At 44.3% G+C, this 12,008-nt stretch overlaps 1 protein-coding gene across 7 annotated transcripts in view; it reads left to right on the top strand.

Moving 5' to 3' along the window:
- The first annotated feature begins 11,546 nt into the window (after nt 1–11,546).
- Nucleotides 11,547–12,008, top strand: part of Tc2n (tandem C2 domains, nuclear) — an 82,758-nt gene continuing 82,296 nt past the window's right edge. Inside the window, exon 1 of one of the 7 annotated variants that reach the window (XM_076921392.1) lies at nt 11,547–11,701. The gene's annotated coding sequence lies outside the window, so the exon portion shown is untranslated. The remainder of the gene's footprint in view (nt 11,702–12,008) is intronic. The other 6 variants (XM_076921386.1, XM_076921391.1, XM_076921393.1 and 3 more) reach the window with 6 other exon arrangements.

Here is a 12,008-nt window from a genome sequence, read left to right on the forward strand (position 1 = left end):
GAGGGGGTCTTCGGGAAGAGGGCCATTCAGGGTTGTAATGTTCGGCTGCCTTTTCCTCTAGGTCAGCACAATCTGGCTCTGATAAATCGTCATCAACCTTTGGTTGTATTTTAGATTCTAATTTTGGATAAATACATTTCTTTTTATTTTGAACATGAAAGATAACATTTAAGGAATGAAGCAAAAGGAGACAATTAACACAGGTGAGCAGTAAACAGCAAAATAAAAACAGAGTTGAGTTCAGGATGACTTATTTCTTGCCCCATTTTCATTATCATGACTTACCTTTCTCAATGCGGCAGATTCCCGCAGTGTTCACCTTCATTTCACTTCTGAGTTTTTGGTAGATCCTTCTTCCAGTAACGTCCCTCACTGGGTCTCTCATTCTTGCCACCCCACGTTGGGTGCCAAAGTGTCGGGGACTTCTCTGCCAAATGTTGGAACCCACACTGCCCCAAGCTTTGGGGGCTAAATTGTCCAGGCTTGTACTGCTGCTCTGGTCCAAGAGTCAGAGTTCAGCAAGAGAGAGAGTGAGGATGGACACAAAGAATGGAGACCAGACAAAGTGTGATTCAGTCCCGTTTATTCTCAAGTCTCTCTTCTCTCTTTCCAAGTTTCTTGTTCCTAGTCCAAGTGCCAAGTCTCGCGTTCCTAGTCCCTGGTGCCTCCAAGTTTCAACTTTCCAGCCCCTCTTCTGTCTGCCTCTCACCTTTTATAGGTCTGACTTCTCAAGTCACGCCTTTAAGTCACACCTTTAAGTCACTCCTTTAAGTCACACCTTCAAGTCACACATACCCAAGGGAAAATCCTGGGTATCTAAAACAAGATGTTATCAGAGTGTGCTCAGCTGTTGTAGACTGTTGAAAACAAGTCTGTTGTCACTGGTATATGGCTCATGATGGCTGCAAGGATGATAGCCACCTTCTGTCAGCTCCCCACAAGAAATGTTCAACATCCCTAGTCATCAGAGAAACGCAAATCAAAAGAACCCTAAGATTCCACCTTACACCAGTCAGAATGGCTAAGATCAAAATCTCAGGTGAAATCAGATATTGGCAAGGATGTGGACAAAGAGGAACACTTCTCCATTGTTGGTTGGATTGCAAGCTGGTACAACCACTCTGAAATTCAGTCTGGTGGTTCATCAGAAAATTGGACATAGTACTACCTGAGGATATAGCTATACCACTCCTGGGCATATACCTAAAAGATGCTCCAACATATAACAAGAACATATGCTCCACTATTTTCATAGCAGCTTTATTTATAATAGTCAGAAGCTAGAAAGAACCCAGATGTCCTTCAACAGAGGAATGGATACAGGAAACGTGGTACATTTATTCAATGGAGTACAGCTATTAAAAACAGTGAGTTAATGAAATTCTTAGGCAAATTGATGGACCTAGAAAATATCATCGTGAGTGAGGTAACTCAATCACAACAAAATAGTCATGGTATGTACTCACTGAGAAGTGGATATTAGCCCAAAAGCTTAGAATACCCAAATATAATTCACAGACCACATGAAACTCAAGAAATAGGAAGACCAAAGTGTGGGTACAGGAGATACAGCATCAAAGTTTGGAGCAAAGACTGAAGGAAAGTCCATCCAGAGACTGTTTCACTTGGGGATCCATCTCATATACAGTTACCAAACCCAGATACTATTTGTGGATTGTGCTTGTTGACAGAGGAAGTGCATGCTGACAGGAGCCTGATATACCTGTCTCTTGAGAGGCTCTGCCAGAGCCTGACATATACAGAGGCAGATGCTCATAGCTAACCATTGAACTGATCATGGTGTTCTCAATGGAGGAGTTAAAGAGAAGACTGAAGGAGTTGAAGGGGCTTGCAGCCCCAGGGGGTAATTGACAATACCAATCAACCAGAGCTTCCAGGGTCTAAACAGCTAGCCTGGGAACACACATGGAGGTACCCATAGCTCCAGATGTATATGTAGTGGAGGATAGCCTTGTCAGGCATCTGTGGGAGATGAGGGCCTTTGTCCTGTGAAGGCTGGATATCCCAGTGTTGGTGAATTCGAGGGCCAGGAGGTGGGAGTGAGTGGATGGGTGAGGACACACCCTCATAGAGGTAGGAGGATAGTGGATGGGATAAGGGGTTTCCAGGGGGAATGGGAAAAGGGAATAACATCTGAAATGTAGATAAATAAATTATCTAATAATAATAATAATAATAATAATAATAATAATAAACCCAGATAATGGAATTGGCTATCACAGTCGACCATTTGAAACTTTTTGTCAGCAAACTAATATTACCCATATTACTGGGATTCCTTATAATTGTCAAGGACAAGGGACTGTAGAAGTGACTTATGGAACTTTAAAACAATTTCTTTATAAAATAAAAAAAGGGTGAGGTATATTCCTCTACACCAAAAATTTATTTAAATCATGTTCTTTTTATTTTAAAATAAAAAAAATATTTGGATGCCAACTTTCTGCTGAGTGTCTATGGCACTCTACATCTAGCCATACTTATGCATAGGTGAAAGGAAGGATCCACTTACTGGCATATGGCATGATCCTGATCAGGAATTTAATATGGGGAGAGGGCATGTTTGTGTTATTTTCTGCAGGATGCTGAAGGAGTATGGTGGCTGCTAGAGCAATGGGTGAGACATGCTGATGCCAGGACCAAGAATGATGCTGAACTGTAAGCTTGCTGAGTTCCCTGACAGTGCTGACTGGGAAGCTATATTGGACATATGTTCCCAACCTACCTTTGCTTACCTATACCCCAGATGGAACAAGCTGCCTTGTCTCAAGTTTTTAGACCTTGTGGAATAGAGAATCAAAAACAGAAGTTATAATGATTCTTGTATTTTTCTTAAATGTGACCAGTTATTTGGATTCAATCATAGACTGGTCTAGAAATCAATCCATTTTTTGGAAATAACAGTCTTCATTTGGAAGGCTGGTTCTGGACATTTTCAGAGACATATTTGGAAGTTAGCTGTAGTTATGTTATGTTAACAAGAGATAAAGCTGGGACAAGGTCTGGGTTTCAGTCAAGTGTTAGTACATGTGTCAAAGCTCTTTTAATTGTCAAGTTAAAATTACTTTTGTTTCTTCTACAGTATTTAATGTAAGTTGCATTGATTGTATACTTTCTGATTGTGTTAGTATGTTGAAACCTGGCATGTCTGTTACAGAGGTTCATCAACCAGCTTTTCTTTTATTGCCCTGAGCATCACAGAGCCTTGCTATTCTGAAAACAAGCTTGCAAGTACTGGAAGAAGTGAGTCAACCTTTAACAGAAGCAAGAGGGTAGTGGGCTTGATTATTGCTGGTATAACAGTTTTAATTACATTAATTGCTAGCACCACTGCTTCTGCAATTGCTTTGACACAAGAAGTTAAGACAGCTACTTTTGTTAATCATTTAGCAAAAATGTTACTAATGTGTTGAATATACAAGAGGATTTAGATAGGCATTTGGAACAATGGATTGATGCTCTTTATCCTATTCAAATTATTGGAAGGAGGGTCAGAGATTAAGAGTAAAGAGCCATATCAAGTATCATGCCAAATACCATTGGATTCATTTTAGTTCTAAAATTTACAGTGATAGTCATTATAATTAGGAAAATGTTTAAAGACACTTGCAGTGTATTTGTTATAATTCTAACACCTCTCTGGATGTTTTAACTTTGAATAGTGAGCTTACAAATTTAAAGAATGCTGTTCTTCTGAATGTTGCTGTGGCAGATACTGCTGATAAAATTACCCATAACCTGAGGTCACTATATCTATTTTGGTCAAGCTTCAAGAATGGTATATATAGTTCATTTTGTCCTGGGAATATTTTTATTCCTGCTCATCATGTTAAAGCCTGTCTTTATCAACATCAGCATGTTGGCAGCTAAAGTACATGGCTTGTACCTGAAAATGGACCCCAGACAGAGTTATTAAAACAAAAGCCTGGCAAGCCAAGGACTGGTAAGATTCTGCACAGAGCCTAACCAACCTAAGACAGAATTGCATTGCTTTTGATAATGCATATTCCATGATGGGTAAGGAAGGCATTCTTGGCAGAACGACCTAAGAGAGGCTCAGTCGTGTTTATGAAATAAAAAAGGGGGAGAGGCAGAGAACTTTTGAGGCTGCTTGGCAATAATCTGTCATGTGCCAAGGACAAGAAACGGGCTGCTTTGCAGGAATCTGACATTGGCCGAGGACAAGGAAGTGGGTTTCAGGCAGGAGTATAACAATAGGCTTGATCAAAGAACTAATATCAGGCAGGAATCTAACTCTTAGGCTAGAACAAAGAAGTAATTTCAGGTAGGAATCTAAATCTTAGGCTAGAAGAAGGAAGGAGGTTTCAGACTTAAAAATGACTTGGGGCTACGACAGGAAAGCAGGCTCAGATATTTTGGTCATCCTGATAAGCCCTTAGAAACAGTGGTCACAGGAGTGATCATGGAACTTTGTTTATTGCCTTGCTTGTTCTTTGACTATTTGCATTGTATTGCTAGTATTGTATTGCTAGTATTGCATTGTATTGCTAGTTCCTCAACGTAGAACTGTCCTTAATACTTGCATGTAATTAAAACAGTAATTAAAAGCAAATGGAGGAGGGGGGATGGCATAGGGGGTTTCTAGGGAGAAAAAAATAGGGAAAGGAGATGACATCTGAAATGTAAATAAATAAAATATTCAATAAAAAGTAAAGTGGAAAACAAAACAAGAAAACAAAATAAATACAAAAAAGAAATAGAAATGCTTGCTCCCAGGAACCTGCTGTAGCTATCTTCTGAGAGGCTCTGCCTGAGCCTGACAAATACAAAGGTGGATGCTCACAGACAACCACTGTACAGAACACTTTTACCTTATCCCTCTTGAGCATACATGGTAGCCCTGCTCCTCTGGACTCACTCCATGAATACACCTTATGGCTTCAAAGGATCTTTTGTACAGGTTCTCCCATGGTTAGCCTATTACTCCTCAGATGACTTTTTCCATTTATGGAACCAAGAGGAGCACCTTTCCTGGACCTCACCCTCAAGACAGGATGAAGTTCTCCTCCGACAAAAGCAAGAGCCCATCATTGCAGTGACTGTTGCAGACATCTTGAGGCTGGGGGGCAGTGGGCGCTGGGACTGGAATTTCCTCCCTTTTCCTCTCCAACCGCTACTACTCTGAGCTTAGTGCCACCATTGATCAAGATGTTAGAGAGCGACAGCAGAGCAGCGAAGCCCTTAGTGAGTCACTTTCTTTTTTAGCTGAAGTTGTCCTCTAGAATACACGAGGTCTAGCTCTCTTGCTCCTTCAACAGGAAGGACTGTGCACCGCTTTAAAAAAAGAGTGCTGCTTCTTTGCAGATTAATCAGGGGCAGTAAATGATAGCATGCACAGAGTTCGAGAGGGCTTAGAGATAAGAAAGAAAAGAAGAAAAGAAAAGCGAGAGCTGGTATAAGAACTGGTTCTCTACCTCGCCTTGGCTTTCTTTCTTTCTTTCTTTCTTTTTTTTTTTTTAAGATTTATTTATTTATTTTATGTGATACACTCTAGTTGTCTTCAGACACACCAGAAGAGGGCATCAGATCCCATTACAGATGGTTGTGAGCCACCATGTGGTTGCTGGGAATTGAACTCAGGACCTCTGGAATAGCAGTCAGTGCTCTTAACCACTGAGCCATCTCTCCAGCCCACGCCTTGGCTTTCTACCTTGCTCCCTTCCATCCTTGAACCTCTTCATTGGCCTTCTCTTGCTCATTTCTTTTGGCCCCTGGGCCTTCTCCCGCCTTACTATTCTCATAAAGATCCAGGTAGACAACCTGGTGGCCAAGCCACTCTAGGTCCATTACCTAAAATTGGACTCTGATGATGAACTCACTTCAGAAGTTGTCAAGCGCCAGCCCCGACGTGGTGCTTCAAAGTTCAGCCCCCCCCCCCGCGCCCCCAATTCCCTAGAGCAGCTGCCTTTATGGGGCATCTTAAAGGCACCATCCTCTGTAAAGGGGGATGCTGGAGGGTGTGAGACAAAGTATTGCAGGGATACCTCTTTCTTTGTGCTCAGAGATGGGATCCCGAGAAGCATGCCTGATTGCATACGGGTTGGCGTAGGTCACTCTGTCCGTTCCCTTGAAAAAGTGCCTGGGAGGCTGGGGCTCGGTCTCCCCAACCAAGGATTGCTTAGACCTTCAGCGCAATGCCCAAAACTTAGAGGGGATCAGGCCTCTACTTCCCCCTCCATGCTTCCAGTGCTCTATTATACAGGGAAGGGGGAGATGTGGGAAGCCATGGCAAGGCCTTACTCTTGGCAAACACTCACCCTTGGCTCTCCTATCTACTATTCTTCTTTCTGCTTACCTTCCATGATTCACTTGTCAGTTCTCAGAACTTCAAACAAGGCCTCATAGCAACCCACCTTAATAACCCTTCCTCCTGATCTCTAGATTTAGACAACATTCTGCTAGATAGATGTTTTTAGAACCCCTGGTAATGGCAAGGTATTGTGAGAACAACAGGGTATAACTTAGTTAGACCCCACAGCTGTAGCTAGCTTCCTCCACCTGCAAAGCCCCTTTTCCTTTCCTACCCCTCCCCATATCCTGTTTTTAGAGTATATAACCTGTGTGAACAATAAAATCTTTGCCAGCTTGATCACACTTCTTGACTTGCTGTGCCTCCTTATTTTCTCACGCATCTCAGTCCTCTCCACAGGGTCTAAGGGTCCCACTTGATTGTCCAGTTGGCCTGGACACAATATGAATCAACCAACTGAGAGCTCTCACCCAGAGCTCTCAGGGACTAAACCACCAACAAAAGAGGACACATGGAGTGACCCATGGCTCCAGCTGCACATGTAGCAGAGGATGGCCTTGTCAGGCATCAATGGGAGGAGAGGCCCTTGGTCCAGGGAAGGCTCTATGCCCATGTATAGAGGCAAGAGTGGATGGGTGGCTGGGAAGCAAACACCTTTATAGAAGGAGTGGGAAGGGAGATGGAATAGGGGGTTTTCAAAGGGGAAACATAGAAAGGGGATAACATTTCAAATGTAATTATAGAAAATATCTGATAAAAATGATCGAAAAAAATAAAAGGGCAAATGGCAACCCATAGATTGGGAAAATATCTTTACCAACCCAATATTTGATAGAGGACTAATATTCAATATCTATAAAGAACTCAAGAAGTTAGACTCCAGATATCCAAATAACCCTATTAAAAATAGGTATACAGAGCTAAACAAAGCATTCTCAACTCAGAAAACTCAAATTGCCGAGAAGCACCTAAAGAAATGTTCAACATCCTTAGTCATCAAGGAAATGCAATCAAATAAACCCTGAGATTCCACCTTATAACAGTCAGAATGGCTAAGGTCAAAATCTCAGGTGACAGCAGATGCTGGCAAGGATGGGGAGAAAGAGAAACACTCCTCCATTGTTGGTGGGATTGCAAGCTGGTACAACCACTCTGGAAATCATTCTGGTGGTTTGTCAGAAAATTGAACATAGTACTACTTGAGGACCCAGCTATGCCATTGTGGGCATATAATCAAAAGATGCTTCAACATATAACAAGAACACTTGCTTCACTATGTTCATAGTAGCCTTATTTATAATAGCCAGAAGCTGGAAACAACTCAGATGTTCTTCCACCGAGGAATAGATACAGAAAATGGGATACATTTACACAAAGGAGTTTACTCAGTTACTAAAAACAATGAGTTCATGAAATTCTTAGGCAAGTGGATGGAATTAGAAAGTATTGTCCTGAGTGATGTAACCCAGTCACAAAAAACACACATGTTATCTACTCAGTGATAGGTGGATATTAGCCCAAAAGCTTAAACTACCCAAAATACTATTCAGACTACATGAAGTTCATGCAGAAGGAAAACAAAAGTGTTGGTACTTCAGTCCATCTTAGAAGTAGGAACAAAATACTCAAGGCAGGAGATACAGAGTAAAGTGTGGAGCAGAGACTGAAGGAAAGGCCATCAAGTGACTGCCCCACCTGTTGATTCATCCCATATACAGACACCAAACCCAGACACTATTGTGGATACCAGGAAGGGTTTGCTCAAAGGGGGGATGATATAGCTGTCTCCTGAGAGGCTCTGCCAGAGCTTGAGAAATACAGAGGAGGATGCTTATAGCCAATCATTGGACTGAACATGGGGGCCCCAATGGCAGAGTTAGAGAAAGGACTGAAGGAGTTGAAGGGGTTTGCAACCCATAGAATGAACAACAATACCAACCATCCAGATTCCCCAGAGCTCTCAGGGACCAAATCACCAACCAAGGAGTTCAAATGGAGAGACTCAGGGGTCCAGCTGCATATGTGGCAGAGGATGGCCTTGGTGGACATCAGTGGGAGGAGAAGCCCTTCTTCCTGGTAAGGCTCAATGCCCCAGTGTAGGGGAATGCCAGGGCAGGGAGGCTGAAGTGGGTGGGTAGGGGACCACCTTTATAGAAGCAGGGGAAAGAGGATAGGATAGGTGGTTTCTGGAGGAGAAACTGGCAAAGGAAATGACATCTGAAATGTAAATAAATAAACTATCCAATAAAAAAATGAAAATACTTTTGGCTACAACACAAATACCAGGATTATATAAGATGACTGTCAAAAGCTTTGTAAACAACACAGAACTGCATATTGGTGGTAAATTATTGAAGGTGAATGTTCTAGTACTCCAGCGCTGTTTGTAAAAGTGTGATGATGATGGGAATACATATTTCTCAAGAATAGAGTTCTGTGATTAGATTTGGAAATGTAAGATTAGCAAAATGAAGCATGTTTTTTAGGTTGTAAGATGTGAATTTTAAGGGAAACAACTCTACTGTCTCTTGTCTTAAATCACACTTCTCATGGAACAGCCCAACCTCTTCAGGACCAGCATCTCCAGCACTCATTTCAAAAAGGATATGTATAATATTCACATTTTAGTAATATGGAAGCCTGATAACAATTCTGTAAATTTATGAGATAATTGTTCCAGCATTGAGATACTGACCATGGAGGAAAGTGTCAGCCTTTAACAAAGTTAACAGGCATTCCCTCTTACAATTGTCACACCTATGGACAGTTGATTTTTGACAAGAAGCCAAAACCATACAATGGAAAAAAAAAGCATCTTCAACAAAAGGTCATGGTCTAACTGGATGTCTGGATGTAGAAGAATGCAAACAGATCCATATTTATCACCCTGCACAAAACTCAAGTCCAAGTACATCAAGGATCTCAACATAAAAACAAATATACTTAATCTAATAGAAGAGAAATTACAAAATAGCCTTGAATGCATTGGTACAGGAGACAACTTCCTGAACAGAGCACCAATTGCTCAGTCCCTAAGTTCAACAATTGATAAATGGGACCTCATAAAACTGAAAAGCTTCTTTATGGTAAAGGACACTGTCAACAGAATAAAATAACAGCCTAAAAATTGTTAAAAGATCTTTACTAACTGTACTTCTGATAGAGGGCTAATATCCATAACATATAAAGAACTCAAGTAGTTTAACTCCAACAAATATAATAACCCAATTAAAAATGGGGCACAGAGTATTCTCAACAGAGAAGTCTAAAATGGCCAAGCAGCACTTAAAGAAATGTTCAATATCCTTAGTCATCAGAGACTTTCAAATCAAAACGACCCTGAGATTCCACCTTTCACACATCAGAATGGCTAACATCGAAAACTCAAGCAACAGCACATGCTGGGAAGGATGTTGAGAAAGATGGACACTCCTCCATTGCTGGTGGGATTGAAAACTTGTATCTACACTCTGGAAATCAATCTGGCAGTTTCTCAGAAAACTGAGAATAGTTCTACATCAAGATACCAGCTATACTGCTCCTGGGTATATACCCAAAAGATGCTTCACCATACCACAAGGGCATGAGCTCTACTATGTTCATAGCAGCTTCATTTTTAATAGCCAGAAACTGGAAATTCCTCAACCGAAGAGTGGGAACAGAAAATGTGGTTCCTTTACACAATGCAATAGTATTCAGCTATTAAAAACAATGATGTCATGAAGTTTGCAGGCAAATGAGTGGAACTAGAAAAATATCACGAGTGATGTGACCCAGACCCATATGGACAGGCATGACAGGAGCCTAGTGTAACTGTCCTCTGAGAGGCTTCATCCAGCAGTGGACTGAAACAGATGCAGATACCAACAGTCAAACGTTGGATGCAGGTAGGGGACACTATGGAAGAGTTGGGGTAAGGATTGAAGGCTCTGAAGGGAACGAGAACCCCACAGGAAGGCCAACAGCATCAACTAACCTGAACCCCTGGAGCTCTCAGAGACTGAGCCACCAACCAAAGAACTCTCAGGCTCCAGGCACATATGTAGCAGACAGGCAGCTCAGTCTGCATGGCTGCCTCATGTGACCTCAGTATGAGAGGATACTCCTAATCTGGTAAAGACTTAATGTGCCAGGGTGGGTGGATACCCATGGGTGAGATCTCAGAGGAGAGAGAGGGAGGAGACAGGGCTAGGGACTCCATGAGGGAGGGACTGGGAGAGGAGCTTTTGGGATGTAAACAAAGAATGGGAGAGGTACATGGTGTTGTAGTTGACACATTCAATAGTCTATTTCAGGGAATATTAGCAGGGCAGTAGACCTTGGACTAGGAACAAGAGACTTGGAGAGAAGAGAGACTGAAGAATAAACGTGATTTAATCACACTATGTCTGGTCCCCATTCTTCGAGTCTGTCCTCACTCTATCTCTTGCTGAACCCCGACCTGCAGACTGGAGCAGCTTGGGGCAGTGCTGGCTCTAACAATTTAGCCCCCAAGGCTTTTGGCAGTGCGGGTTCCAATATTGATAGATCGGTCCGCGACATTTTGGCCTCCAAACGTGGGGTAGAGCGGTTCTCAACAAAACTTCATTTCAGTTTACAATTAAACGTTTTATAAAGCATTAAAAGTCCCCAAATCACAACTTCTCTGTTTTGAAAAGAGGGTACAGACACCTCCAGCAAAAAGACTGAGTTTTAGGGGGGTCAAATTCAGAGTTCCTCAGGCCAGTAGCTTTCCCTCTTTACTTCCCCTTTTGTTTCAGCACCCTTGAGGCTCTGCCCCGTTGGGTTTAGTCTTTCAGGAGCGAGCTGGCAAAGGCCTTCAGCTAGGGGCTGCGGAGCAACCAAGACAGCTGGAGGGCCGCAGTTTTAGGTGCCAGTGCTGAAAGTCCCACCCTGAGGGGCGGGGCGGACGCGACGAGGGGCGGGGCTATCCTGGGAGGCGGGAATTCTGAGGTGGTGGGGAGGGGTACCTGGTGAGTGAGTGTGTGTACGTGTGAGTGTGTTTTTTGTGTGTGCGTGTGTGTGTGTTTTCTCCTGGGGGCGGGGAAGCCTGAGAGGAGGGGGAGTAGCAACTTAAGAGCATAGGCCGGGCTTCCCCAACGAGGGCCCGGCTGGCTAGAGGCGGGTACCTGGGTGGGGAGCGGCCCCTGAGGGTCGAGGGGCGGGGAGCGGTTTTGTTGGTCGGGAGCGGGCCTGGGCTGACAGAGGCGTGAGGGGCGGGGCAAGGGGTGTGGCCGCGAGAGGTGCTGGGAGGAGCTGAGCGCCGCGGACGCAGAGCGCGGGTGTCAGTCACAGGTAGCAGGCTGAAGCGGTGGGACGCCTCCTCGGCCGTGGCCGCAGCGAGGGCGCCCGCGCCTCGAGAGCCCCGAGGGAAGACGCCGGGAGGAGCGCCAGGCCTCGGCGACGCAGGTGCGCCTCTCCCTCCGGGCGGGCTTCTGGGGGCTGTGAGGCGCGTGAGGGCGGCCCCGTGCCCGCGGAGTTCTGGCCGAGGTGCCGCGGAGCCGGGTGGTTTCGCGCTCTGCGCCTCTGTAGCTTCCGTCAAGGGGCGCGGTGGCCTAGGTGCACCGGCTGTTCCCGAGACCCCTTCGGACGCCCGCGGTGCCGAGGCCGGTTCCCCGCGCGGCTGTGAGACGCGGGACCCGGACCGCGGCCGGCCGAGCGAGCGCCCACCCAAGCCTGCCCCTGCCCGCTCGGGTTCCCGAGCCCCAGGGGCACT

The sequence above is a fragment of the Arvicanthis niloticus genome, chromosome 23, assembly GCF_011762505.2.
Source record: "Arvicanthis niloticus isolate mArvNil1 chromosome 23, mArvNil1.pat.X, whole genome shotgun sequence".
Lineage (NCBI taxonomy): Eukaryota > Metazoa > Chordata > Mammalia > Rodentia > Muridae > Arvicanthis > Arvicanthis niloticus.